We start from the raw sequence: 26,614 nt of genomic DNA on the forward strand, positions 1-26,614 counted from the left end.
ATTTCTCATAGATTGTTTTTGAATGTCAAAACAATATTCAGAACATAATCATATAAATTCAGTCACTTCCAAAGTACATTTTATTTAAAGCCATTGCAAGTCAAATAAAAAAATGTTCTAAATCACTGTTGAGTAGAGAAATGCAAATTAAGACAAATCTGAAGTACCATCTTACACCTCTTGGATTGGCTAGGATGACAGGAAAATATAATGAAAAATGTTGGAGGGAATGTAGGAAAACTGGGACACTAAAACATTGTTGGTGGAGTTATGAAATGATCCAACCATTCTGGAAAGTAATTTGGAACTATGCCCAAAGAGCTACTGTACTGTGCATACCCTTTGATCCAGCAGTATCTCTGCTGGGTCTATAACCCAAAGAGATCATAAAGGAGGGAAAGGGACCCACATATGCAAAAATGTTTCTAGCAGCTGTTTGTAGTGGCAAGGAACAATTAACAAGATCATATGATGATTAACTGTGATGGACTTGTTTTCAACAATGAGGTGATTCAAGACAATTCCAATAGGCTTGGGATGGAAAATGTCTATCATATTTAGAGAACTTATGGAAACTGAATGTGGATCGAAACACAGTATTTTTACCTTTGTTTTTGCCCTTCTCGTGTTTTTTTTTTTCCTTTTGGTCTAATTTTTCTTGCACAATATGAGGAATATGGGAATATGTTTAAAAGGATAGCACATATTTAACCTATATCAGATTGCTTGCAGTCCTGGAGAAGGAGGGAAGTGAGGGAGAAAAATTTGGAACACAAAGTTTTATAAAAATGAATGTTGAAAACTATCTATAGATGTATTTGGAAAAATAAAATACTTTTGAGAAAAAAAGACAACAAATACATACATACAAAACACATTAAAAAATCCAACAAAATACATTTAATAAATTTCAATTATTCTTTGATCCATCCTAGTCACTTTTCTCTTGATATTCTCCAACTTGTCACTGACCTTTTTAAAACATGGTGCCAAGAAGTGAACACAAGATTCCAGACGGAGTCCAAAATGGAGAATAACCCTTATTTCAAAAATAAACTTTTAAGGTGGAAAATAAAGTAACGCGCTGTTGTCAAACTGATGTTGAAATCATATGAAAATAAACTTTCAAGAGAAGAAAATTCCTAAAGAACTCAAAAGCATTTCCAAAGTAGAGCCAATAGATGATAGAACAAAGAATATTGTGTGTGTCACACTCACGTGCATCAGTCTCCTGTAAGATTTTTGAAAATTGTCATTTCAAAAGAACCAGGAAAAATAAATTATCAAGTATTCATCTAGCTATACTATACATTCAATTGCTATACTGGTTTAGTCTCAGAAAAGCACAGGGGTTACTTCAAATTTACTATTACTATATATTGTTCTGAATAGAGCTCACAAGTTTTTCCCTTAAATCTGTATATATGTGTGTATAGATATGTATGTATATATGGTTGTGAATGTACATACACGTATAAACACACACACACACAGTTTTATATAATGACCAGTGATGAGTGCTCTTGTACAGCACATACTTCTTTCCTTTTCAAAGTGATTCCATTTTATGGATGTCACCTATATTTAGATATTATAGCACTGGCTTGGGCTGTTACTGCTGCTAATGGCAATCATCAAGGGAAAATCATATTGGGTGTGTGTGGAATCTTTATTTTCTTGAAACTGAAAAGAGGAAAACTTGAAAAAAAAAAAGAGAAAATATTTAAAAAGAGAAAATGCACAAATATGGTTTCTAATTTGTGGTTTTCTGATAGAGGAGTACTACAGGAAATTTACATACCCTATTTCATAATATTAGCTAAACAAAGAGTATGTGCAAAATTCTTAGTGGGAAGGTCATGGGAAGAGGTGGGGGTAGAGGAGAGAACAGATAAACAGATAATATGGGAGAATGTGGGAGAGAACTAGTCCAGAAAGGGGGGGAGTGTAAAAAGATAAGAAGAAAACATAATCAGGGTCAACAGACCAGAACAATAGAAGAAAACCATTCTTTATCACAAACCTTTCATAAGAAATTATTGAAAAATTCCCACGTACCCTAAACTTTATCAAGTAAAAATATATACATTTCTCTGACTCATGTGAAAGGGAACATGGCCTAGAAGAAAAGAAGGTGGGCTAAGAAACCAAGGAAAGGTGGGCTTAAGTCCTGACCAGACAGCTAACAGTTGAATGACCCCAGAGAAGTCACTCTAACCAGTGCCTCAGAGAACTCCATAAGACCATCAATTACCAACAAGTTGCCAAATTGAGTTTCCAAAACATGAACTCCCCAAATCTATGAAGTCACAGTTCTGGACCCCCTCTGTTCCAGGAAAGACATATGGTAAGTTATATTTAAATATATGGAGTATTGAAGTAGACAGAGTGCCAGGCCTAGAGTTAGGAAACCCTGAATTCAAAACCAGCTTCAAGACACTTACTAGCTGTGAGACCCTGGGCAAGTCACATAACCATTGTCTGTCTCAGTTTCCTCATCTGTAAAATGGGGGTGATAATAACACCTACTTCCCATGATTGTTGTGAGGATAAAATGAAATAAGTGTAAAGTGCGTAACACAGAGTCTGGCACACAATAAGTTCTATAAATGTTAGCTATCTTCATTTTCATTATTGTTTTTAATTGTCATATTGTTGTTTAAAAAAAATAATTTTGTGTAAAAAGTTGAAGTTCTTAAAAAAACCTACTGATCTTAAATAAATAACTTTCCAATTGTAATATATCAGACTCGACTAACTCGGTATTTTTCCAGTCTAAATAACTACTGAGAACTAAATCAAAAAGTATATTCCATATGAGCTTATTAGCACATGGGAGTTTATATGCATCCTTATTAATTAAGCTCTGAAAAAGAAGCTCTGAGCAAGCCAAAACAAATATCCCTGATTTAATAGTGTGGGGACAAAACTTCCTATAATTTTACATTTCCCAACAACCAACTAATTTTATCATTTTAGCTTCTCATAAAACCATCTTTGCTTGCTTGGATGGGCATAAAGCCATGTGATGAAGAACAACTAAGGAAGACTAGATACAGTAAAATTTAACTTAAACTTCCTTAAGCCTAATAATCTACTTTCCTAATTCACAAGTAGTGAATCCTGGACATGTCTATTTTGGAGGAGGATTCTGGATACTGCAATTACTTTATCATCTTCCAATACATAATAAATACAATTTGTTAAATAAGACTACGGAAAGTATGCAGCATTGGGCAAAATCTACATTGAGTCTAACACATGGGTTATAAGTAGTTTCAGTTTATTTTGTCATTTTTCAAGCTAACAATTTATAAAATGTCTATTATGTGAAAGACTGTGCTAGGCATTGGGGATATAAATATAAAACATGACAGTAACTGCCTTCAAGGAGGGGGAGGGGTTAGAGATATGGCATTGGCACAGCTAAGCATAAAACAACATAAGGGCAAAGGAGAATCCAGAAAGCGATGGAGGAAAATGTTTTCTACAACGGGCATGTTAGGTGAAGGGAAGGAACTGAAGGTTCTAGTTAATCATGGTTTTACTGTATATAACTAAAACAACTCTCTCAAGGATCAAAACTTGTTGCTACACCATTAACAATCTAAAATCCTGATTTAACTTCAATCTGTCATACTATTCTGGGAAGGCTAAACAAATTACTTTTAAGACAGTGACACCTGCTTCATTTGGGGAAGGAATTTTAAAAGAATATTTTCTAAACTATGTGTGCATGTACACAACACATACACACTTATCTTTACAAACCCAATGAAAAAGTCTTAAAACATATTTTCTTGTAGTGGCTATTATATCAATTTCTTCTACATTCTCAGAGCAAACAATTTGTTTTTGGTCTTTGAAAAGTTCTTGGGGAAATTAACTTAATTAGACTTTCCTTCACCTTGTTTCAACTGAAGTGTATGATTTGTTGACTTATTGGACAAATCTTGCTTTTAAATTCAACAGTACGTACATTAATTTTTTTTTCAAATGACTTGTTCAGGGGCTTCCTTTTTGCCTCAGGCTTTCAGTTTATAGTTAACCAGTAAGTAGCCTAGACTCTCCACAGCGGAGGAGCCTTTTTAACTCCAAACATGTAATACTTATCCTGTTCCAAAGAGGGCTGAGGGAAAAAAAAGTTCTCTCTTTAGATCGGTGTTTCCAAGTCTAGGGCAATTGGGAGGTTATGATCATTTGGCTTTTTGGCAGGGAAGGAGAATGAACTAAACTGCACAAAACACACTCAAGTTATAAAACACGTTGATCTTTGGAGTTAGACATTCTTGGTAACCTATGCTTCTGCTACCTCTCCATCACTGCAAAATTTGAGAATCAATTCTATTAAATTTATGACTTTATTAGATAGGTAATTTGCCTATCCAGGGTATTGGGAACTAAAATCTGAAAGTCTTTCATAAAATAAAATTTCACGTAAGGGTGAATTTTCCAATAATATTTTGCAGTTTTAATCCCAGGCATATAGGAATTAAAAAAAAACCCAAAAAACCAAAAGGTCCTCATACCTAAGAGTTCCCTGTATTCACAAGGGCATATTCATCAAAATACATCTCTCCCTGAATTTTATGTTTCCTCTTTTCCTTCCTTAAAAGGTTCTCTGCCCCACAAAGCTCTCCCCCTAACCCCCTCTGATGCCTAATTCTGCACCAGAGAAGTACCAAGTCTTAACTTTTCAAAAGCATGCTTAGACAATTGTCTACTGTAAGAAGAGAGTCCACTTTTTTTGGTAATTAATACAAGTATAAATTAAAAATATGCACAAGAAAGTATACTGAGTTGCCTCAGCAACAGAAGAGCAATCTAAAAATAGATACTCTATGAATATATGGTTGTAAGCCACACAGTATGCATAGGACATTGCGATACACAGCACATATTCACAAACACCCCAAAACAGGAAGAGCATTGTCCTACTTACCTCTTATCTCAGTGTCTCTAAGATCTTCATGAATGAAGGCACTGGAAGAAGAGCACTTTATCTTTCCTACTGGGGAAAACCAATGAGGAAGCACCAGCACCCTTATTGGCAGAGATATGCAAAAACACCTCCCCATGGGTAGGAGGATGCCTACATTGAGATCTTAGAAGGTTTGAGTCCTAAAAATAAGTGACTGGTAAGAGGTGGGGGTAGGAGGCAGGGATATTTGGGAAGGGAAAAAATCTCTGAATCACCTTCAGTGTTTCTGAGCACACGGACCATATACTAAGTCTATCAGGAAAGTAAAGAAATCAAGCTTTATGATCACAAAGACTTTCTAATTTTAGAATTCACTAAACTGTAACACTGAGAATAAAACCATTTTCTTTCAAGTCAGCCAAAGTAATCAGCCTCAAGTTAAGCAACTGAACCCGATTCAAATATTCTCACCAAGATCCACCCCGTTTCAAACATCCCACTGCCCCTTTGGATATGCTATTGTTTCAAGAAAATGGTCATATCGTGGCTTCCAAAGCAGTCTCATGCAACTCTCCAGACGCCCACATGAAGTCAGCCCTCTCAAAGCTAACTTCCTCCATGCTCCTGAGGGGGCACTGATATACAGGATATACACAGTTGACAGACAAGTGGTCACATAAGCTGGGGAGAGGCAGCTGTTACTCATCTTACTGTCTAGGTACTCAACACTGACATTATGCTATACCTAGAAAAGGACGAGAAAAGATCGAAATACCAAATTCTATGCAGTTGCTACAACAAAGCAGTTTGGAGAATGAACATTATGTTCCCTGGCATACTCCCTGTTCACACCTCAGCAATTAGGAGGTAGTAGAGCCTAAATCTACTGAATTGAGAAATAGTACTAGCAACTTGGAGAGTTAGACTTGATGACCCAGAAATTCAACTCCCAGAATGTGATTGCTCCTCATTCTGACAGGTAGGAAACAATCCTAGGTCCCCAGCACTTGCAAGCCTAAATACAAGGATGATTATGAAAGTGGTTTTTAGTCACTTAAAAAAAAGAGATAAATACAAGGACTACATATGCCCGATCATCAATTAGCTCTGACCCCCATGATCAATGGTTTGATCCAGATTGACTTAAAGTCAAACTGAATTGCTATGCACATCACTGCTCTTCTTACAAAATAGCTATCTGAATAAGAGACAAATAAGCTGCTGAGAGGAAAGATAAAAGAATGCAAATAATCAATGAACCTAAGATCATTGAATTAGAAAAATAAAGGGAAAGGTAAGAAAGTGGTGTTCGGCATGGGGGAACTCCTGATGTGGAAACCAGTCTCAGAGTGTTTGCCTGGGCCAGGAGGTATTAAGTAATGTGCCCAGGTTATAAGCTATTGTACATCAGGCATGGCTTGATCTCAGGTCTTTCTTGAACGACAACCTACTATCCACTATACTATATAGTCTTACTACCACAGAGAAGAGAAAAGGAGAAATTTTCTTGTCAATTTAAATTTATTGATCTACGTAGCATAATGATATAAAATTCTTCCGTTCATCAGACATTTGCTTTATGTTTGTGACAGGCACAGAGTGACAGATGAAAAGATAATTGCTTCTGGGCATTTCATTATGTTATTTGTGTATGTTAGGAAGGTGCCCATGCAAAAGTCATATGGACCTATTACTAGTTGCCACAGTAACTTTTTTTTCTTCACCTAGTAGGGCCTCAAATTACTTGATGAATTAATTAAAATAGATTGTAAAGGGTTGTATTTTATTAGAAGGCCTCTAGAGTTCCTTCTAGTCTTAAATCTCTAAGATTTAAAGTCACAGAAAATGAAGCAAATGTCAGCAAACTTTAAGGGAGATCTTAGTAATGCAAATGCCAAGTTACTTTTGAGCTGATCTAAGTAGATCAACATAATATACCATGAGAAAGTCCTTGTGGAACCTTTAGACATTCAGAAATTTAGTTTAATGACTTGAGAAAGGCAGCTAAACTATTTCCTACTAGGCAGGGGTAGGTTTATTCTGCTTAGCTCAAGTTAGTACTAATGACTTGAATGGTTCTCAAGGGCTGCAAAGAACTTCCCAAGAAAGGCCTGCTACAACTTGCATCTTAAGATATACCTGTCACTAGTGAAGGATACACCCACTTGCATATGGATTATCTATTTTTCACAAACGGTCTTACTGTATCAATCTATTTGAGCAATGGATTTCACATTTCATCAAATGTTATATTGGGGAGGGTGGAAAGTGATATGTATTGAAATATGTACCATGGTGAAAACTTTATCTGGGAACTCTAGATATGTAAGTTCTGAACAACACCATGATTTAGAAAGGATTCTGCTAAACTGGAGCACCAATTTTAAGTGGGTGCAAAATGAGTGAATAAGACAGTGAGGGGACTGGAGCCTATGCCATTTAATGACTGGTTGAAGGAATTGAGGAAAAGCTATCAGCTATGAGAAAAGGGGAAGGAAAAAAACACCTGCCTTCTTCCCTTACTCCATATTGTTTCTATCATACTATAAAACCTAAAATTTTTACCATCACACCACTTTAAGGCATATATTTGTGCAATGCAATTATTCAGAGAATGGCAATTAATTTGTATAATTCTCTGATTCTTTATTCTATGCTCCTGAGTTCATCTTCTAGACTTGCTCGAAGCTACTTTTATTTGTCTTGCTAAGGTGGCTTTGTTGTTTCACGTTCATTCTTCTTTAAAGAAGATGTTGCTTTTTTCACTTTTTGTTTTCTGCAAGCTATTGATTCATGAATTCTTTCAGCCGGCCTCCAATTAAGAAGTGTCTATTGTCAGAATAGCATATTATCAGGACTTGACACCGAAACCATAGTTAGTGTAACCACTGTCTCCTTTGGAGATTTTTTTCCAAGAAAACTCATTTCGTTTTTCTCCCACCTTTGCACTGCTTCCATTACTGCTGAAATGACTAAGGAATAGAGCAGTGTTGTAATAGGAAACATTTAAGGCCAAGCGGCTTGCTGCATCCAGGCAGATCCTCTCATGCTGCCTATGGGTATAACATGTAGCAGTGGTCAAGTGTGGCACATAGTAGGCGATATTAATGAATGTTGAGATCAATTTGCTGAATGCATTCATTCATCAGACCATCAGTGGGGGGGGCGGGGGGGAACCCCAACAAGTGTAAACCAGCAAAAAGCCAAAGGGTAGATCCCTGGGGTATTCCACCAGAGACTTACTCCCAATGGACACTATTTTTGGAGGATGGTCAAACAATTGTGAATTTATGTAATTGCATCCCACCCCATCTCTAACTTGTCTTCCAGAATTTCGATGACTGTCAACTGCTTTCCTGAAATGTAAGTATACCTAATCTCTCCACAATATTCCCTAAATCTATCACTCTGGTAGTTACTCTATCCTAAGGGGAAATTAAGGAAATCTGGTATGACTGGTTATGGATGAAAACATGCTAGTATTTTGATCATTGTTTTTCTTTTGATAACGTTTCTAGAATTTTACAAGCAATAGAAGGGAAGCTCACTGGATGAAAGGAAGGAAACAAACATTTATCAAGTTCCTACTGTGTGATAGGCTCTATGCTAAATACTTTAAAATAGCTCACTGGATTTACAAAGATTATCTCCTTGAAGCGTAATAAGCTAACTAGGAAATAATATGGAAACTTATCTCCCTACCATAACAGTTTCGATGCTAAAAATCCTTTTCAAATTTCAATAAACTTACAATTAAGCTTCTGGAAAGCAACCTGTTAGGATTTGGGGAACTGCATGTACTCAAACCACAGAATCACAAAGAACTGACAAAGGCTATAAAAAAATGTAAATCTAGTCCCACTATATTCTTTCCAGGATTCATCACATGTATTTCAGTTCTATTTCCTGGGGTTTAAAAAGTAAAGGGATCCTTATATTTTCTCTAAAGTCAGTAAAAAAAAAAAAAATTTTTTTTGATACATGATCCAGAGTTTTAAAAAAAAAAAAATCCCAACACTCATTCGTTAGAGAATTATTTGAAAGAAACAAACTTCCTATACCAAAAACAGCACAATAGGACATAAATTATAAATAAGTAGAACAAAATAAAGAAGCAGGAAATCCATCTTTTTGTAATTAAAAAAAAAAACTCTAAGAGACAATCACATCAAAACACAAACTACCTATCCATTTGTTTTTCACTTAGCTGATTAGACTGACTTCCGTGTAAAATCTGGCCAACAATATATTATTTTAAACAAAAATTCATCTTCCCATTATTGGCTTTTTAACGTTATAGTTGAGTGGTTTAACAATTTCTATTTGAATGTGTGTTCAAAACACTGAGGCAACAAGACCATGATTAAGTGCTAAATCACAACAACCAAAAGACAAATGTTGTCATTAAAATGATCAGTTTTAAACCTACTTGGTATTTTAAAGGTTCTCACTTTGACATATTCTCAAAATATCTTTAAACGTTAAATTCTCTGTATAAATTTCTTTTACATAAAAAAGCTGCTACTATAAACCCTTTAGTCATCGCTGAGAGCGAAAAACTTTGAATAGAAAGCAGAGCATTACCCCGGGAACAAATTAACCTCTACCACGTTTTCAGATGTAAAAGATAAAATGATTATTTCTGAACTGCCTACACTACGAAGAAACGCCATCTAGCAAAATATTTCCCAGGAACAGTGAAGCGCCAACTTTCCTCTACCTCTGTCTTCATTTCTAATATACAGACGTTCATTAAAAATGAACGTGGCAAACATCGTCTGACCTCCAGTTCAACTGGAATAAAAGGAAAAAGGAACGAACGTACTCTAGTCAGGCATTCGGGGTTGGCCGATTTGGTTTTTTTTGGGGGGGAAAACGGAACTAGTTCTTTAAAGTAAAGGTGGTTGCCGGGCACCCGGGCTCCACGGAACCTCAAAATCCCCTTTTGGAAGGCACCTCGGTGGGAAGTGACTTTTTAAGGAGTAACGAGGTGGCCTCTGCTGTTCGTTCACACGAAAAAATAGCAATTAGGAAAGTAAGATGAGAGAGCAGAGGCATCTCCCACCTTCCGAGACACACACATTTCTTTGCACACCACATCCATCACCCGCTCCTTGCCCATCATCGTCTAGTGAGCCCAGGCACAGCGAGAGCACCCCAGCTTTCCGTCTCGGGTAGTCAGCGACATAGAAGAGCTGGCTGGAAAGCCGCCTCTATTTTCTGAAAAGTACTTTGGCAAAATCCGAGACTGACTTTGGGGGATCGAGTACGGAGGAGAAGGACCGGGCGCATCGGCCGGCTCGGCAGAGCAACGCTCCGGGGAGGGTGGAGAAAGGGAAAGCAGGAGGGCTCGGCGGCTCGGCTGCGCCGCGCGCCCCGGGGCGCCACTGCCCCGAGCTCTTAGCAGCCCCGCGCCGGGCAGAGCTCAGAGCTCGGTAAGGAAGTTGGAGAGGCGCGCGCGTCCCTAAGCGCCCGGGGCTCCTCGCCTGAGCCGGCTTGCTGGTCCATTTTCTACGCCGCTGTCTGCCGCGGCTGCTGCGGCTCCCCGGCCGCTGCTCCCCCAAAGTGCCCGAGCTCGGGGCCCGGGTCTCCCCACTCCCGGGGAGTCGGGGGAGAAGGGGCGGGGGGGGGCAAAGTTAAAGCGAGCAGCAGCAGCAGCGTGAGCAGCAGGATCCGCGCGCCAGCCCGGCGCTCTCGGGCTCCAATCTCCAGCCGTCCCGCGCCCCGGTTCCCCTACCTCCGCCCCGGGGCGCCTTCTAAAGAGGGGGAAGGGACCCGGGGCCACGAGTGGGCTCGCCTTGGGATCCCACTCCCCACCGGACAGGGGAAAGAGAGCGGGCGGCTCGCGCCGGCCCGGGTTCTTCACTCACCTCGTCGCTGCTTCCACCGCCACCGCCGCTGCCACCGCCACCGCCGCTTCCACCGCCACCGCCGCCGCCGCCACCACTGCCACCGCCACCGCCGCCTCCTCCTCCTCCTCCTGCTCCGCCGCCGCCGCCTCCTCCTGCTCCGCCGCCGCCGCACACCTCCATTTTGTGGTGCCAGGGATCCTCCAGCGGAGCAAACGGCAGCATCGCCCCTTCACCAGCCGCCGAGGAGGAGCCGGCGGCCGCCGTCGCGGCCACACATCCCGTCGTCGCTGCTGTCGCTGCCGCCGCCGCCGCCGCGAGCCCAGCAACCGGCTCGCTCGCTCGCTCTCTCCCTCCTCCCCGAGCTCGCGCTCCCTCCTCCCGCGCTCCCTCCTCCCCGCGCTCTGCTCCGCTCCGCTCCGCGGGCGCGCGGACCCGCCGGGCTACCTCACGCGCGCGGAGCAAGGGCTGCCCTCTACCGCCCGCTGCCGCTTCCCATAGAGGGGGCGCACGGGGGTGGAAGTGCTGCTGCCGCCGCCGCTGCCACCACCGCTAAGTGGGGCTGAGGCTGAGGCTGCTGCCGCGCGGTGCCCGCTCCCGCCGCTACTGCGACTGCTGCTCAGCCGCGACTCACACACCCCCCCCCCCCCCCCCCCCCCCCCCCCCGCGAGTCGGAGTCCCAACCCCCTCCCTCGCGCCCTCCCCCGCTCGCGGCTCAGCCAATATGGCGGCGGCGGCGGCGGCGGCGGCGGCGGCGGCAGCGTTACCTGTGCGGCCGGCGCCTGGAACCCCCTACGGCGGCAGCACAGCGGCGTCACCCGGACGTCAACGGAGATTCCCCAGCCTGGGGTGAAGCTATGGGAGGAGGAGGATGCTGAGGGAGGAATGGGGAGGGGAGGGGAGGGGAGGGCAGGGGAAGAGAGGAGAGGAGAGGAAAGGGAAGGGAAGGGAGGAGAAGAGAGGGGAGAAGAGGAAAAAAGTGGGGAGAAGAGGGTAGGAGAAGGAGAAGAGGAGAGGGAAGGGGAGGGGAAGGGAGGAAAAGGGAGGGGAGGGAAGGGAAAGGGGAGGGGAGGGGAGGGAAAGGGGAGGGGGCTGGGGACGGGCCGAGAAGGCGGAGGAAGCCACTTGTACTAGAAGCCGCGGCTAACCGCTTCAGTAAACCTGTTCTACGCACCGAGCATGCGCGGCACCGTTCACACATGCTCAGCAGGCCCTCTCGGGACTTCAGAGTAGAGTAGCCAGAGGGAGGATTCCCGAAAGGGTAGCAGGAGTAGCCCTTTCGCGGAGGAGAGGGAGAGAGGCCCAGTGTGGGCCCGTGAGAGGGCGGCGGAATATTCCCTTTGGCGGACCCTCCAAAGCAACTTAGCGTTGAACTCACTAACACTCAGCCTCTGACTTTCTGACAGATCTACCAAAAGGTACGGACTTGGACGTTCATTCTCCCCATCAGCCATGTGCCTGCAGGCACGAGGAGAGCGCCCTTCCCCATAAAGTCCCGGCTCATTTCTCTTCCTCCGTGAAAAAAGTCCCGTTCCGTGTACTGCCAGAGGCTGCCCTTCACTATCGCTCCCCAAACACACACACGCACACGCACGCACACGATTGCATCAGATCATTTCTACCCACAGAAACAACTTCGCTGATTGCTTTTTGTGCCCGGAGTGGGCTAACGGTCTACAACAGAAGCTCTTCTGTTGGAAGATTTTAATCGGTAGTGGTCTCGTAACTTCAGTTCTCTCCCCTCTACTCCACTTTTCAAACACCTCTGAGCTTAGAGCAGGCAAGTTCTCCTTGAAATTCTGCATATTTAAAACAGACGCTCAGTACCTTGGACAGGTTTTGGCGAACACACTTAACTAAAAGTCTTTTTTTCCCCCTAAAACTTTAACCTGGTTCCCGCCATCGTGGCTAAATTCCTCCCTGTATCCTTTTCGTTGTCTTATCTCAAGTAGCGGGCAAATGAAAAGAAACGGAGCGTGTGTGGCGATGAATTGGAAAATAAGGAGTCCCATCAGTGATGCCAGGGGAAAGCATAGATACACTCAGTCGGCTCCACCACAGTCCCGTGAATGAAGTGAGCTTAACTGATGTAATTTCCTACCAGAGGTAAAGTTCGTTGGAAAGAAAACCACAGTAAATGGTAGAACTGCATCTAGAAAACTCAGGCGTGCACCGTGAAAAAGGTGCTTGTGTGTGAGGGCGTGCTACTTTTATGTTGAGAATCCCGACTTGCATTTTGAAAAGTTAATTTTTTTACATTCTGTGTAATTAAAAGAATAGTGATTCCGTTCCAGATGTATTTATTATATGCTTATACCTCATGCTTTTAAAACCGACTTAGTTATTTACTCACTGACACATTTAGAGAGTGTTATTCTATTTGCAAGGCATATTGCTAAGCTTCGTTCGGGATAAAACAATGCCTAAGAGTAGGGTTTGCCTTAAAAGAGTTCATCAGATAGATATATGTACCATATATCTGTGCCAAAGTCATTTTATTGGCGATAGGTCCAAAGTCCCCGGGGGAGGCAGGGCATCTCTAAGTTGTTTTGTTTGAATCTCAGGTCTGGGACAGCTATTGCTGGGGAGAATGAGAAGTATCTTCAAAGTATTAAGAGACGATAGTTGTAAAGTGCTTACTTAACACAGTGCCTGGCACATAAGTGCTTAATAAATTCTTATTCCATTCATGTTAGCCCAAAGCTTCTTATTCATGATAACTGGTTTTCAAGTTATTCAGATCCTTCATAGAGTAAAGGCAATATAGGCAGCTCCCTTTTTTAAGGTTTTATTTTATTTTTTAAAATAAAAAAAACCACCTCTCCCTCTAACCTTCCTCCCCATTGAGAAAGATAAATAAAACCACTGTTATAAGTATGTATGGTCCAGCAAAACAAATTCCCCCATTGGCCTTGTCCAAAAAAAGTCTCAGTCTGCATACTGAATTCCTCTCTGTCAGGAGGTAGGTATCGTGTTTCATCATGAGTCCTTTGGGATCGTGGCTGGTCATTGCATTGAAGAGAGTTTTAAAGTCTTTCACTGTTGTTTGTCTTTACAAGAATGTTGTCATTGTATACATTTTTCTCCTTGTTCTGCTTATGCCACTCTGCAGGGACAGATAGCAATCTGGTTTTTTTCCCCTAGGTTTGGGAAAGAGTTCTGCCTGAGCTAATCTACGTAACATATAGCAGACTCTGGGACAGCAAAGTAACTTCAGTGCAGCAGTGTGATACAGTGGGAAGAGAACTGGCTTTAGAAGCAGAGCAGCCAAGTTTGAATCTAAGCTCTTCCATTTAACTACCTGTGTGACTTTAAATGAGTCACTTTACTTCTCTAGGGCTCAATTTTCTTCTATTTAAAACGAAGGGGTTGGGCTATATAGTGTATTCCAGCTCGAAGTCAATGATGCTATGTAGCATCAAGTTGTGTAAATCCCTGTAGAATATGGGCAATTCAAGGGCTGAGGTACATTAACCTTAGGATATAAATGAGTTGTTGTCCTTTGTATAGGATGATGATGGTGGTGGTAGTAGTGGTAAAGAATAAGGAGGAGGAGGAGGAGGAGGAGGAGAAACTAACTCATGGAGTTGGAGTTTTTCCAGTAGTTAGGATGGGTTACATTAATGCTCCACACTTTTTGAACTCTTTTCCCTACCATAGCAAATAACACACATCAGCCAGCTTTGGTTAAGGGTGAAGCAGGCAGCTATCTAATTTAACAAAACCTTATTGGAAATACACAACCCACTTTGGTCTCAGTAAAAGATTGCTGAATATAAATAAGCTGGAACTTTGATCAGCAGATCAGATATCACATACAGTTCCTACACTGTGGTTCTGATTTCTGATGCTGATGAGCACAGAGAAAAATGTATAACCAGAAATATTACAGAAAGAGCCACCTAGCTTGAGCATATATCCATTGTAAATACTTGCCAAGGGTTTTTAACCTAACTCATTTTAAAATGGTGCTTCAACTACACACATAAATGCACTATACAGAAGCTGTTATTTTGGAACTATTTTGATTACATCACCAAGTTTGGGCTAATGTCCAGAAACAGAGATGGTAATAGCAAATTCATTACTTACGGTCTTGTTAAGGTTCTATTGTGAAGGATAGTGATTTATTAGCTTAAGTAATACCAAGCATAGTGTAATGGAAAGACACTGGACTCGGAGTCAGAAAACCTTATATTAATAGAAGTAGTGTCCAGACAAGGGAGGTAATAGTCTCAATGTTCTCCCTTCTTGGACTACATGCCGAATACTGTGTTTCGTTCTGGGCACCACCTTTCAGAAGGGAAATTGACAAACAGGGGCATGCCCTAAAGAGATGAACTAGGGTGCTAAGGGGAGTGAAAACCATGTCTTAGATTTAATTGAGGGAAATAGCAACATTTAGAAGGATTGTGGTAGTAGTCTTCAAGTATCTGAAAGGCCATGATTTAGATAAAATCTGAGCCTTGTTCCGCTTGGGCCCAGAGGGCAGAGCCTGGAGCAGTGAATGGCCACTTCAGAGGCCAGTTTAGGGGAAAACTTCCTCCCAATTTGAGTTATATAAAAATTAGATCGATTTCTATGGGACATAGTGAGCTCCACCACACTGAGGTTTTGAAGCAAAGATTGAATGAACACTTGTAACTTGTAGAAGAGATTCTTATTCAGAAATGGGTATGATGAGTTGATCTCGGAAGTCTCTTCTGAGTAGGATGCTCTGTTTTTATTCAGCCAGGAGAAAACTTAAGGGAATATAAGTGATTTTTAAATATCTGAAGGGCTTACATAAGGCAGTTTGCTTCACTTGTATGGGAAAGCTAACTAATAATTAGAAATGTTTCCAAGTGGTATTTCCCTCTTCTTCCCCCCGAAATACTAGAGGTTTTACCAGCGAACCCAGATGATTATTTTCTAAGGATTTTTATGGGGGAGATTCATGCTTTCAAAGAGGTGGGAATGGATGATTTCTGAGGTCCCTTCCAACTCTGAGATTCTATGATTCTTTTATATCAGGATTAAATTCTTTTCGGTCTGGTTTCAGTTCTTAGCTTGGCTGCTTATGAGTTGTGTGACTTGTGAGCCTTGGTTCCATAACCTGTAAAACTCATACTACCCATTGATATGGTTGTGATACATGTGAAGTGATTTATAACCACAAAGTGCTATACAGAAGTGACTCAACTCACACATACTTAATAGCAACCATTTATATTGCACTTATTATGTTCCAGGCACTATGCTAAGTACTTTACAATGATTATCTCATTTGATTCAATCCTGAGTCGTATCATTACAACCAGGATTTCTTGCCAATTGAGATAAGGCGATGCTTTTATTTGCCAGTAGAATAAGGTAATGTGGCCCTAATTAATTTTCTACTAGCCATTTCCCCTATATGGACCTTAGCCCAAGTATGTAATATATATAGTGGGATATACTCACTCTGTCACATGCTGCCCATGTGACCTTGACCAGGCATTTAACTTCTCTATAAGCCTTTGGTTTCATCTATAAAATGAGGGGAGTGGAACTAGATTACCCCTGAGCTTCCTTTCAAGTTAGAGCTATGATTTATTCTTAATGTTTGGTCTAGGGGATTTTATTAACATTGACCATATAGGGTAACCACCATAATAACTAAATCCACTTAATTATGAGCCTTGTTACAAAATTTGATGTGAGCAAAATATATTAATATATTTAACCAAATATTAACATTAACAAAAATAGACAATTTTTGATGCTCAAGTAGCTCCTGAAATCTGGTCAAGGTCTTTCTTTTGTAATAATGTCACTTTCTTGAAAAACTAACAAAATGCAATCGGTCTTATTGTTAGACTTGCCAAAATGATACAGTAATCAAGTAACTAAAAAGGCAGTAAATTCCAAGGATGCTGAAAAATGCAGTTATCAGAAATACTGAGCTATGATTTGGCAACTAAAATAATAAAGTATTTGTTCATGTGTCTAGTAGTTTGTCTAATTCTGTACTGTCATTTGAATATGTTACTACAAAGATGTATATGCTGGTAGAACTCATAAACTCAGACTGTTGGACCTGAAAAAGACCATCAAGATCATCCAAACCCTTCTTTTTGCAGATGAGTAAACTGAAGACCAATGAAATCACTTGCAGAAGATCACACAGATAGATAGCAATCACACTGTATTGATCTGTATTGGCTCTAGATGGCATCAAGCTGTCCACACTTGCTCACTAGCTGCCTCTTTTGATTGGCCCAAGCATTTTTAGTTGAAGTTATGAGCTCTATTTATGGTTTAGAACAGTTTAGGTTTTGTTTTCCCGTGCAAAGGTGAGCCAGACAATGACACACTTAAAACCACAGCCTTATTAACATTGAGCTAGATTTCAAACAGCCCCTTATATAACAAGGCCTCATTAAACCACGTTACACCTATCCCAAATTGGCCATGGTATGAATAGGGCTTCCCTTTGTACTATCCCTGAGGAGAAGGGGCTGAGAAAATTTAAATGTATTAGAGTTGTAAGGGAAATAGTTGCTCACATACAAGAAGAGAACAGTTTGGTTTCGAGAATTCTTTGAGTTACAATATGTTTTTTGGGAAAAGTAAACCTATACTTTTATAAAGATTTCATTCAGACCTTTAGGTCAAAACATCTTTCTCTCTTGTTAGGTTTGACTGTGAACCACAGGCACATTATATCATGAGTAGAGGTGGGGAATGATGGTGACTCTGGTCTAGGGAATGGCTGGAACTTTAAGCAAGTCACTTAACTGTGCTGGCTTCAGTTTCCTATTTTGTAAAAGATGAGGGTCGCACTAGGTGACTACTAGCCTGCCATCTCCATCTATGAAACTATGAAAACCTTCACCTGGGTGTGCCACCAGTAACTCAAATTCATCACACCACAAACAGCTTTTCTTTCTGCCTAAATCTGTTCTTCCTCAAGATTGTTATTTCTGTCAATAGCGCCACCATTCACCCACTCTCCCATGTTCTTTACTTTGAGGTTACTTATCTTTGACTCTTCTTTCTCCCTCACTTTTCATACCAAGTCTGTTATTAGATATGAGAAGAAAATCAAGTCCTGCTGAATCTATCTCTATAATATCATTCCTCTGATTCCTCTTTTCTCACCACTATGTTAGTGGAGCCCTTTAGTATCCAAGTAGGAGATTATAACAGTCTTCTAATAGATTTTCCAGACCCCAATCTCACTTCCCTCAAATCTGTCCTTCCAACAGGTTGACTCCTGTGCTCAAAAAGTTTCAATGACATTGTTTTATCTTTTGAATAAAGCTCAGATTGTTATTTAAGGCTTTCTACAAAATGGCACCAATCTACCTTTCTAGCCTTCTCTCGTATTACTCCTTCCCATATGTTCTGCACTTCAAGCAAACTGAACTACCGGATAATTCTCAGCCCTTCAAACATATTTCCCATATTAGTGCCTTTGCTCATCTTCTGACCTGTGCTTAAAGGTCTTCCTTCTCCCTCTTCATCTGTGGGATTCTTAACCCTCCTCTGAAGCCCACCCTAAATGCCAATTCTTCCATAAAAACTTTCCTTACTCTCACCTTTTCACTCAGGCCTCAATTAAATTTTTACTTTCTCTTTTTCTAATAGACTTGTTAGGTGATATGGTATATTATAATTATTCATATATATGTCTTATCCCTTAAAAGCTCCATGAGGGTGATATGGTAAAAAGGAAGTCAGACTTGGAGTCAGGAGAGATTTTGATTCAAATCCTATATCTGACACTAGCTATGTGACTCCAGACAAGTCACAATCTCTGCCTCAGTTTTCTCTTCTGTAAAATGGAGATAACAATACCTGTAGTACCTAGCACACTGGACTGTTATATGGGTCTCATAAAATGATATATATAATAAAACACTTGGCAAACCTTAAGTACCGTGTACATTCTTAACAATTGTCCACATTTTGTATAACTCCTTATAGAAAGTATAATGCCTGGTACACAGTGGGTGTTTAATATTTTAATTAAAAATTCACTGCAAAAGTTCATCTTTTTATTTTGTTTATTCTGGACTTAATGGAAATTAAATAAAGTGAATAATTTCATATACAAAGTAGAAGAGCAAAGGAAGGTTGTATATGAAGCCACAAATATTCTGTATAGCTTTCTTTTCCTTTAAAATATATAATAAATTATACTTGTAACTTTCAAAGCTGTCCTGCTTATTTGTATTTCCTTTTGGACCTCCTCTGTGTAAAAATGTTTCAGTGACCTTTTTTTCTTTTCCTTTTTTGGCAACCCTACTGCTAGTTCCCTCATCTTCCTGACTGCCTCCCCCACAAAAAGAAAAAGAAAAGAAAAAGAAAACCCTTGTAGCATTTGTGCATAATCAAGCAAATTAAACTCCTTCATTTAATGTGTCCAAAAATGAACGTTTCATCCTGTTCCTTAAGTCTTTCCACTTCTTTTTCAGGAAGTGGGTGCCATGACTCATCCTCGTTCCCCTGGAATCATGGTTGGTCATTGTCTTGAACACAATAATGAAGTCATTCAAAATTGTTTTTCTTCACAATACTGTTATTGTATAAAATCGTTCTCTGAATTCTGCTCCCAGTCTGAATCAGTTCATACAAGTCTTCCCAATTTTTTCTTTTCATCATTTACATGGCATTTAGCAGCCTGGAGTCCAGAAGACCCGAGTTCAAATTTAGCCTCAGTTAATTAGCTATGTGAACTTTGAGCAAGAAACTTGACCTTTGTTTGCCTCAGTTTTTTAGTTGTAAAATGGAGATAATAACGGCATCTATCTCACTAGGTAGCTGTGAAGATCAAATGAAATAATATTTGTAAAGTGCTTAGCACAGTACCTGGCATATAAGTGCTATATAAATGCTTATTCCCTTCCCCCTTCATTTCTTACAGCATATCAGTACACCATTATATTCATATACCATAATTTGTCCAGCCATTTCCCAATGGAATGCCACTCTCTGGGGTTCCAGTTCTTTGCTATAATAAACAGAGCTGCTATAAATATTATTGTACATATAGATGCCTTTCTCTTTGATCTCTTTAAGGGTATAAGCTTAACAGTATTACTGAGTCAAAGGCCATGTACAATTTGGTGATTTGAAAGGTATAGTTCTAAATTTGTTTCTAAAATTATAGGATAAATTCACAGCTTGATCAACAAAGCCTGTGTTCTGGTTTTCTCACAACAATTGTCATTTTCCATTTTCGTCATTTTTGCCAGTATAATTGCTATGAGAGAGAATCTCAGAGTTGTTTTAATTTGCATTTCTCCAGTGATTTGGAACCTTTTTTGAGATGACTGTTGATAGCTTGGATTTCTTACTTTGAAAACTGCCTGTTCGTATCATTTGGGCATCTATCTATTAAGGAATAGTTTTTATTCTGCTTTGTTGTGGCTTTTCTAATGAATTGAAACTGAGGGTAGAGGCTCTCTCATCTTTACCCTTGACTTGTCAGCACCTATCTCTACTCTACCTATCCAACTCTCCCCTCTTCCTAAGTTCCCTGTTATTGTTGAGGATACCACCTTCCCAGTTCACCAGTTTCACAACCCAGGTGTCATCCTTGACTCTTTGTTCTGTTTCATTCTTCTTATATGATCCATTTCCAAGTCCCATTGATTTTATCTTTATAATATCTCTTATTCTTGCCCCCTTCTTCTTACATTGCCATCATCCTGGTACAGCCTCATCACACCACTCCTTGACTATTGCAGTAGCCCAATAGTTGTTCTCCCTGGCTTGAGTGTCTCCCAGTTCTAAACCATCCTCCACTCAGCTGTGAAATTAATCTTCATCTAATGCAGATGTGATCATGTCACACACCCCCCCCTCGAATTCAATTGTTGTTCATTATTTATTTTCAAAGAAGACCAATGACATCATGGCTCTTGCTCATGAATGGGATGTAAGTGAGGCTGAGTTGTACAGTCATCAGCTTCATTCTCCCTTCCTAAGTCATCCAAGTCCAGTGGCAAGACAAAAGTTAGGACCACTGGTGATGACCCAGAATGCAGTGGAGGACTTTGGTGTCTTTGACGTCTGACCAAGCTTTAAGTGATCCATTGGGCTTCATGATCTTTGAAACAAATTATTTCACCTACCCGTTCTACTGGGAGAAGTCTTGATGTGCTTGGAGTAGACATCCCCCTACCTCACCCACAGATTTGAGGCCTGTCAGTTACCCTAACCTGGTTTAGCCTGTCTGCCGAGTCGGTTTTACTGGGTTGTGGCCACTGAACAAGCTACAGTTTCTTTGAGCCACTGGTGAAAGTCGTGTGGCAGATGGATAGGAAAGGAGTATGAGCATACTTGAGAGGGGCTCAGCAATCCCTTATGTCAGAGGTGTTAGTCCTCCTTGAACATCTCAAGTCAATAGATTCCAGTGTCCCTTATCACCTACAAGAATATATAAAACCTTCTGTTTGTCATTTAAAGACCTTCATGACCTAGTCTCTTCCTACATTTCTAGTCTTATACCCGATTTCTCCCCCCTTCCCCACCCTACCCTGCACCTGTACTCTGTGATCCAGTGACATGGGGGGGGGGGGCCCTTCCTGTTTTTTTTTTTTTTTTTTTTTTTAGTAACATACTCCATCTCCAGACTCTGGAAATTTTTTCAGACAATTCCCCATGTCTATACTGTTATCCTTCTATCTTCCTAGCTTCTTTGGCTCCCTTCAAGTCTCAGCTAAAATTCTCTCTTCTATGAGAAGCCTTTCCTGGTTCCTCTTTAATGCCTTCCATCTGTTGATTATATCAAATTTATCTTGTCTAGATCTTGTTTGTACTTTTGTGTTTCTGTGTCGTCTTCTCCTGTGAGTTTCTAGGGGAAAAAAATGACTGTCAGAAAATGGTGGGGGGGAAGTACTCTCATTTATCTATCTTTGTATTGCCCGGCCTTAACACACTGTCTTGCACACAGTAGACATGTAAATGCTTATTGACTGGCTAAATTGTATATAGTGGACACTTAATTATTTTTTTTTTGATTATCATCAGGTCAGGGAGACCAAAGAACAGACAAAGAACAGGAAGGCAGTTGGTATTTGGATAATCAAAATAAGGAAATCATTGTTGAAGACAAGCAGAGATAGTAAGTCTGACACCGAAGATTGGTCAGATAGAACTTTAGGATGAAGCTCTCTAAGTACCCTGGATAGCTCCTTCAGAGAGTTTTGAGACCCTATTGAGGCCTTTTAAACCTAAGAGCTGAAAGTCTAACTTAGTTGTAGTCATCCCTTGGAAGAATTACTTAGTGAACAATGGAGTATCAACCATAAGTCCCCATCCTTCCCCAAGAGTTTCTGATTTTTGTAGAAAATAAGAAATCATAGTGTTAGAAGGATCATCATAGACCATTTAGTCTAACCTTGTTGTTTGTCTTTTCTACTCATAAGAGTTCCGAAGGCTTTAGCACAGGTCAGGCACAAATAGTTCATTTGAACATTTGGCATAGAAATGACTCTAGATTTGCTCATCTCATGTTTCTTTTGTGCTGCTGTGATTTTTTTGTTCATGGAGTATAATGTCTTTTTTGAGATGGGCATGCCATGTTGGATATTTACCAGAGTCTCTTATGTCTCACAATCAGTACTGAAGTTCTTCAGAGAGACCTTGAGAGTGCCTCCTCCTCTGACCTCTATGTGGGTGCTTACTCGTGCAAGATCCCAAAAAAATAGTCTTTTAAGTAAACATACATTTTTGTTCATGTGGTCAGGCTATGTGGTCAGCTTTCAGAGACTTGATGTACAGTACGGCATTTGCTCAAATGGGCCAGAGCTCTTACAAACATCAGGATTGACTTGGTGGAAATAATGGGGAAATTCAGAAGCTGCTCAAAAAAAAAAAAAAAAAAAAAAAAAAAAAAACGAGACCTCCACAGGGTTTACCAGCAGAATAGTTTATCTGTCTCTAAGAAGGCAGAATTTAATTCCATGAAAAGTAAAGCACAGGCTTTACTTTTAAAGAGATGCCGTATTCTTGGCTCAGTAGGCAAGATGGCAATGTTAGGCAGATGAGATTCAGTTTTATGCTGATAGTAACTATCTAAAATGTTTCTACCATGCCCTGAAGGCTTTTCATGGGTCAAAGACTTTTGTTGCATCTCAACTACTCAGTGCTGATGGAGCTACAAGGATCAGTGAAAAGGAAACGAGCTAAAGAGATGAGCCAAACGCTTCCATAGTGTTCAACGGATCATCATCAACCAATCCTGAAACCAATGACTATCTTCCTCAGGTTGAAGTCAATCCCTCTCTAGCTGAAATTCTGACTGAAGAAGAGGGTTTTTATACCTTTAGGCTCCTCCCATGTGGCAAAGCACCTGGTGCCGATCCCATCAGAGGCAGCAGAGATCTCCAAGGCAGGGGGCCCACTAAAGTTGACTGAAATCTTCTCAATTATATGTCAAGAGGAGGTTATTCCCCCAGGGGATCAAGGATGCATCTACTGTTCATCTGTATAAAGGAAAAGGAAAAAGATTGGTCTGTGACAAAATCACAAGATCCTCAGTCTTTGCCAACAAGATTCTGGCTAGAGTCCTCATTAATCTAGCCCATATCTATATACAACATCATGAATAAGGGGTCATCCAGCCTCTTCAAGACCTCCAGTGAGTAGGTACCCACTCCCTCCCCATTATGAGGAAGTTTTCCCTTCCATCAGAGCTAAATCTGCCTCTCTGCAACTTTCACCATCTTCATTCTTCCTTGTGGCCTATGGAGGCAAACAGAACAAAGTCAATCCCTCTTCCATATGACGGACCTTCAAATAATTGACTATGGCTTTTATTCCTCCTCCGCCCCCAAACAAGTTTTCTTTCCTCCAGACTAAAAATGATGTTCAGTTTCGTCAGCTAATCCTCTTATGGTAGAATATTAAGGCCCCCTCACCATTCTGATCATCTTTCTCTTGATGTTCTCCAGCTTGTCTTTGTCCTTTCTAAAACATGGTGCCTAGAAGTGAGCACAAGACTCCAGGTGTATCTTGTCTTGTCTTCTATACCTATATCAACCAATCTTTTCTGGTATTCCTGTATCAGCTATTTAACCAAAGGGAATACTAGCAGGCACCTTCTTGTCTAACTTGGGACTCTGTATTTGGCAGGGGAGGGGGAGGCAGAATGTGAAGGGAAGAAAGGAGTGGGGAAAGACAACTTCCTGATTATTAAATGATTTGTCTTCACAGATCCCTATCTTTTGTGGTCCAGGCGTCAAGACAGAAGACCTGACAAACTAGAAAAAAAAAGTAAGACTAATAAATCAGCAACTATCAAAAATGGTTCTTCTATCCTGAAGAGGTTTAAGAATTATTTTGATTATTATTCTTTTTAACATTCAATTTAAAACTCTAAACCTTAAGTAATAGGCATTCAGAATGCATTTAGCTCAAAGGATCAGAAGATCAAAAATTTAGAGCTAGAAGGGACCTTCCGAAACATTTCACTGAATTGACCTAAAGTATGATTTAGACAGCTTTTAAAATGAATTTTCTATGAAAGAATCTCATAATTCATTTGAATTATTTTAGAAAACATATCCCATGTAACCGGAGAAAAGTCTTTCAGAAGTGTCAAAGCAACCGTCTCACTTCTCTGCTAGTTACTGCCCTGAGTATGATCTGGTAGATTTGAATGGAAATTTAATTAAAGTCACATTGCAGTATACTGTGAATCAGAAGTCCAGCAACACAATTTCCTTTCTAATGAATTTTAATCACTTTGAAGAATGGAACTTAAGCCAAATGTGTAATCTTTTCTTAAATCTATGTTTATTACAACCGAATCTAGCACAGTGCCATTGGATTGAGAAAAATAATCTGATTATAAGCATAAATGTTGTACCTTAACACAGAGTCTTTTGTACTAAACATTCGAATTCAAGCATCTTTCACAGGCCTTGAATGCCATAGTAAGGTATAGGACCCCATAAGAAATCACACTCTTGATTTCTCTCCTACTTAACCTTTTTTATACAGATCAAAATCTTGTGCGAAGGAACACCAAAGGGAACTTTGCTCAATGGAACCAAGAGTGTGAATGTTAGGAAAAACAATCAAGAGAAGTATTGCCAGAAGGATTGGCCAAAGATGCAGAAATATCCCAGAACTACAACATGCAGCTGGAGGGATGAGGAAGAAACAGAGAGAAGGATGCTATTGCAAGTTCTTCCCCCCACCCCAGTTGCCTTGGTGACAGGTAGAATCATTTAAGTGCTGGTTGTATAAGAACTTCCCAGCCATTTTTGAATACTGGCTGGTGGCACCATTTCCTTCTCCTCCTCCCACCTACTGCTATCCTGAGTCACTGTGTAACTCTGGCTTCCTGGTCTCTGCAGCAACACAGGGTCCTGCAAAGCATAAGGCTCAGAGCACCTGCCCCAATTTGCTATATCCTAGAGACTGTTCCTCCCTCACTACAAAGAGTAAGTTAGATGTTTTCGAAAATTTAATACACTTGTATTTGGGAATTTTACGTACACAGTCTTCTATGAACTTGAAGTCAGGAAGGCCTGAGTTCAAGTACCGGAAATTTCAGTCACCTTTTATCACCTTGGGCAAGTCACTTAAGTCATTCTTCAAACCATACTACCATGTCTCAGCTGCTTCCCGACTGCTCCTGGGTCCCTTCTCCCATGGGTAAGTTCTTCCTGAAACTCCATTTTGGCAATGGTCTGGACCAGCTACCCCTCCTTCTCTGGATCTAACCTCCATACCCCACCAAGTGGGTACCTCCCTCTTCCCGGTTCTGCAGTGTCCCTTCTATTGTTATCTTTCTTTATGTTCCTTGAGGGCTGGAACTGTCCTTCTCTTTGCCTGTATCTGTATTCCCAGCGTTTAGCCCAATACCTGGCATATAGCAAGTATTAATAAGTGCTTATTATTAGTTGATTAACTAACAATCTTTCTGAGCTTCAGTTTTTTTTTCATCTGTAAAATGGGAATAATTGCAATATTAACCTGGCACTCCAATAAAATAGTACATATAAAATATTTTGCAAACCTTAAGGTGCTATATAAAAATGAATTATTATTATTCTTTTCCTTGGCATTTTTATTAAAATAGAGAGATATCTGGAGAACATTGGGGGGAAGTTATAATTTCATTTTTCTACAAAAGGAATGGAAAATAAAATTTGTTCTTCATGGAGTTTTTGTTGAAATGTGTTAGAAGGTAAATTTTAAGTTGTATTGCTCTGCTCTTCTGTTCTTTGTGCATATATATGTGGATGCACATTAGATTTGTGTTTGAAAAATTAAATTTCTTTAATACATAGTCCTTCATACTTAGAACTAAATAGTATATATGTAAGTATGAATGCAGATGTTTAATTTTTTTTATTAGCCAACACACATTGTTTGTAGTGTGGTGTTTTCCCCTTATAACTGTATATCCATTCGCCAGTAAGTCAACAAACATTTATTACTAGCCAGTATGTCAAGAAATTGTATTCGGTGATGGGGAAGAGAAAAATGATAAACGAGACAGTCTTCCCCCTCTAGGTGCTTGCAATGCAATAATACTGTAGGCTGGGTCTATCAAGGAAGCATGCTGAATGGAGAGGATGAAGCACTGGCCTTGGAGTCAAAGAGATCCGAGTTCAAATTCTGACTTAGGCAATTACTCACTGTGTGACCCTAGTCACAAAGTCACTTAACTCCATGTGTGCCTCAATTTCCTCATTAGAAAGATGAGGGAGATTGTACTCTACAGCTTCTAGGCTAGCTCGTTTCCAGCTTGAAAGCAATCGATGATCCTCTGATCTCTTCATGCAGTTGCCCTGAATTTATGCTAATATGCCATAGATTCAGAGAAGCATTATGGCATATAGAAAGAGTACCAGCT

General features: G+C 40.3%; 1 protein-coding gene across 1 annotated transcript in view; it reads right to left on the reverse strand.

Moving 5' to 3' along the window:
• RPS6KA6 (ribosomal protein S6 kinase A6) overlaps window positions 1–10,850 on the reverse strand; it is a 103,895-nt gene extending 93,045 nt beyond the window's left edge. The window contains exon 1 of the mRNA XM_031944913.1: window positions 10,792–10,850. The gene's annotated coding sequence lies outside the window, so the exon portion shown is untranslated. The remainder of the gene's footprint in view (window positions 1–10,791) is intronic.
• Between the last annotated feature and the right edge of the window lie 15,764 nt (window positions 10,851–26,614).

This window comes from Sarcophilus harrisii, chromosome X (assembly GCF_902635505.1).
Source record: "Sarcophilus harrisii chromosome X, mSarHar1.11, whole genome shotgun sequence".
Classification (NCBI taxonomy): Eukaryota; Metazoa; Chordata; class Mammalia; order Dasyuromorphia; family Dasyuridae; genus Sarcophilus; species Sarcophilus harrisii.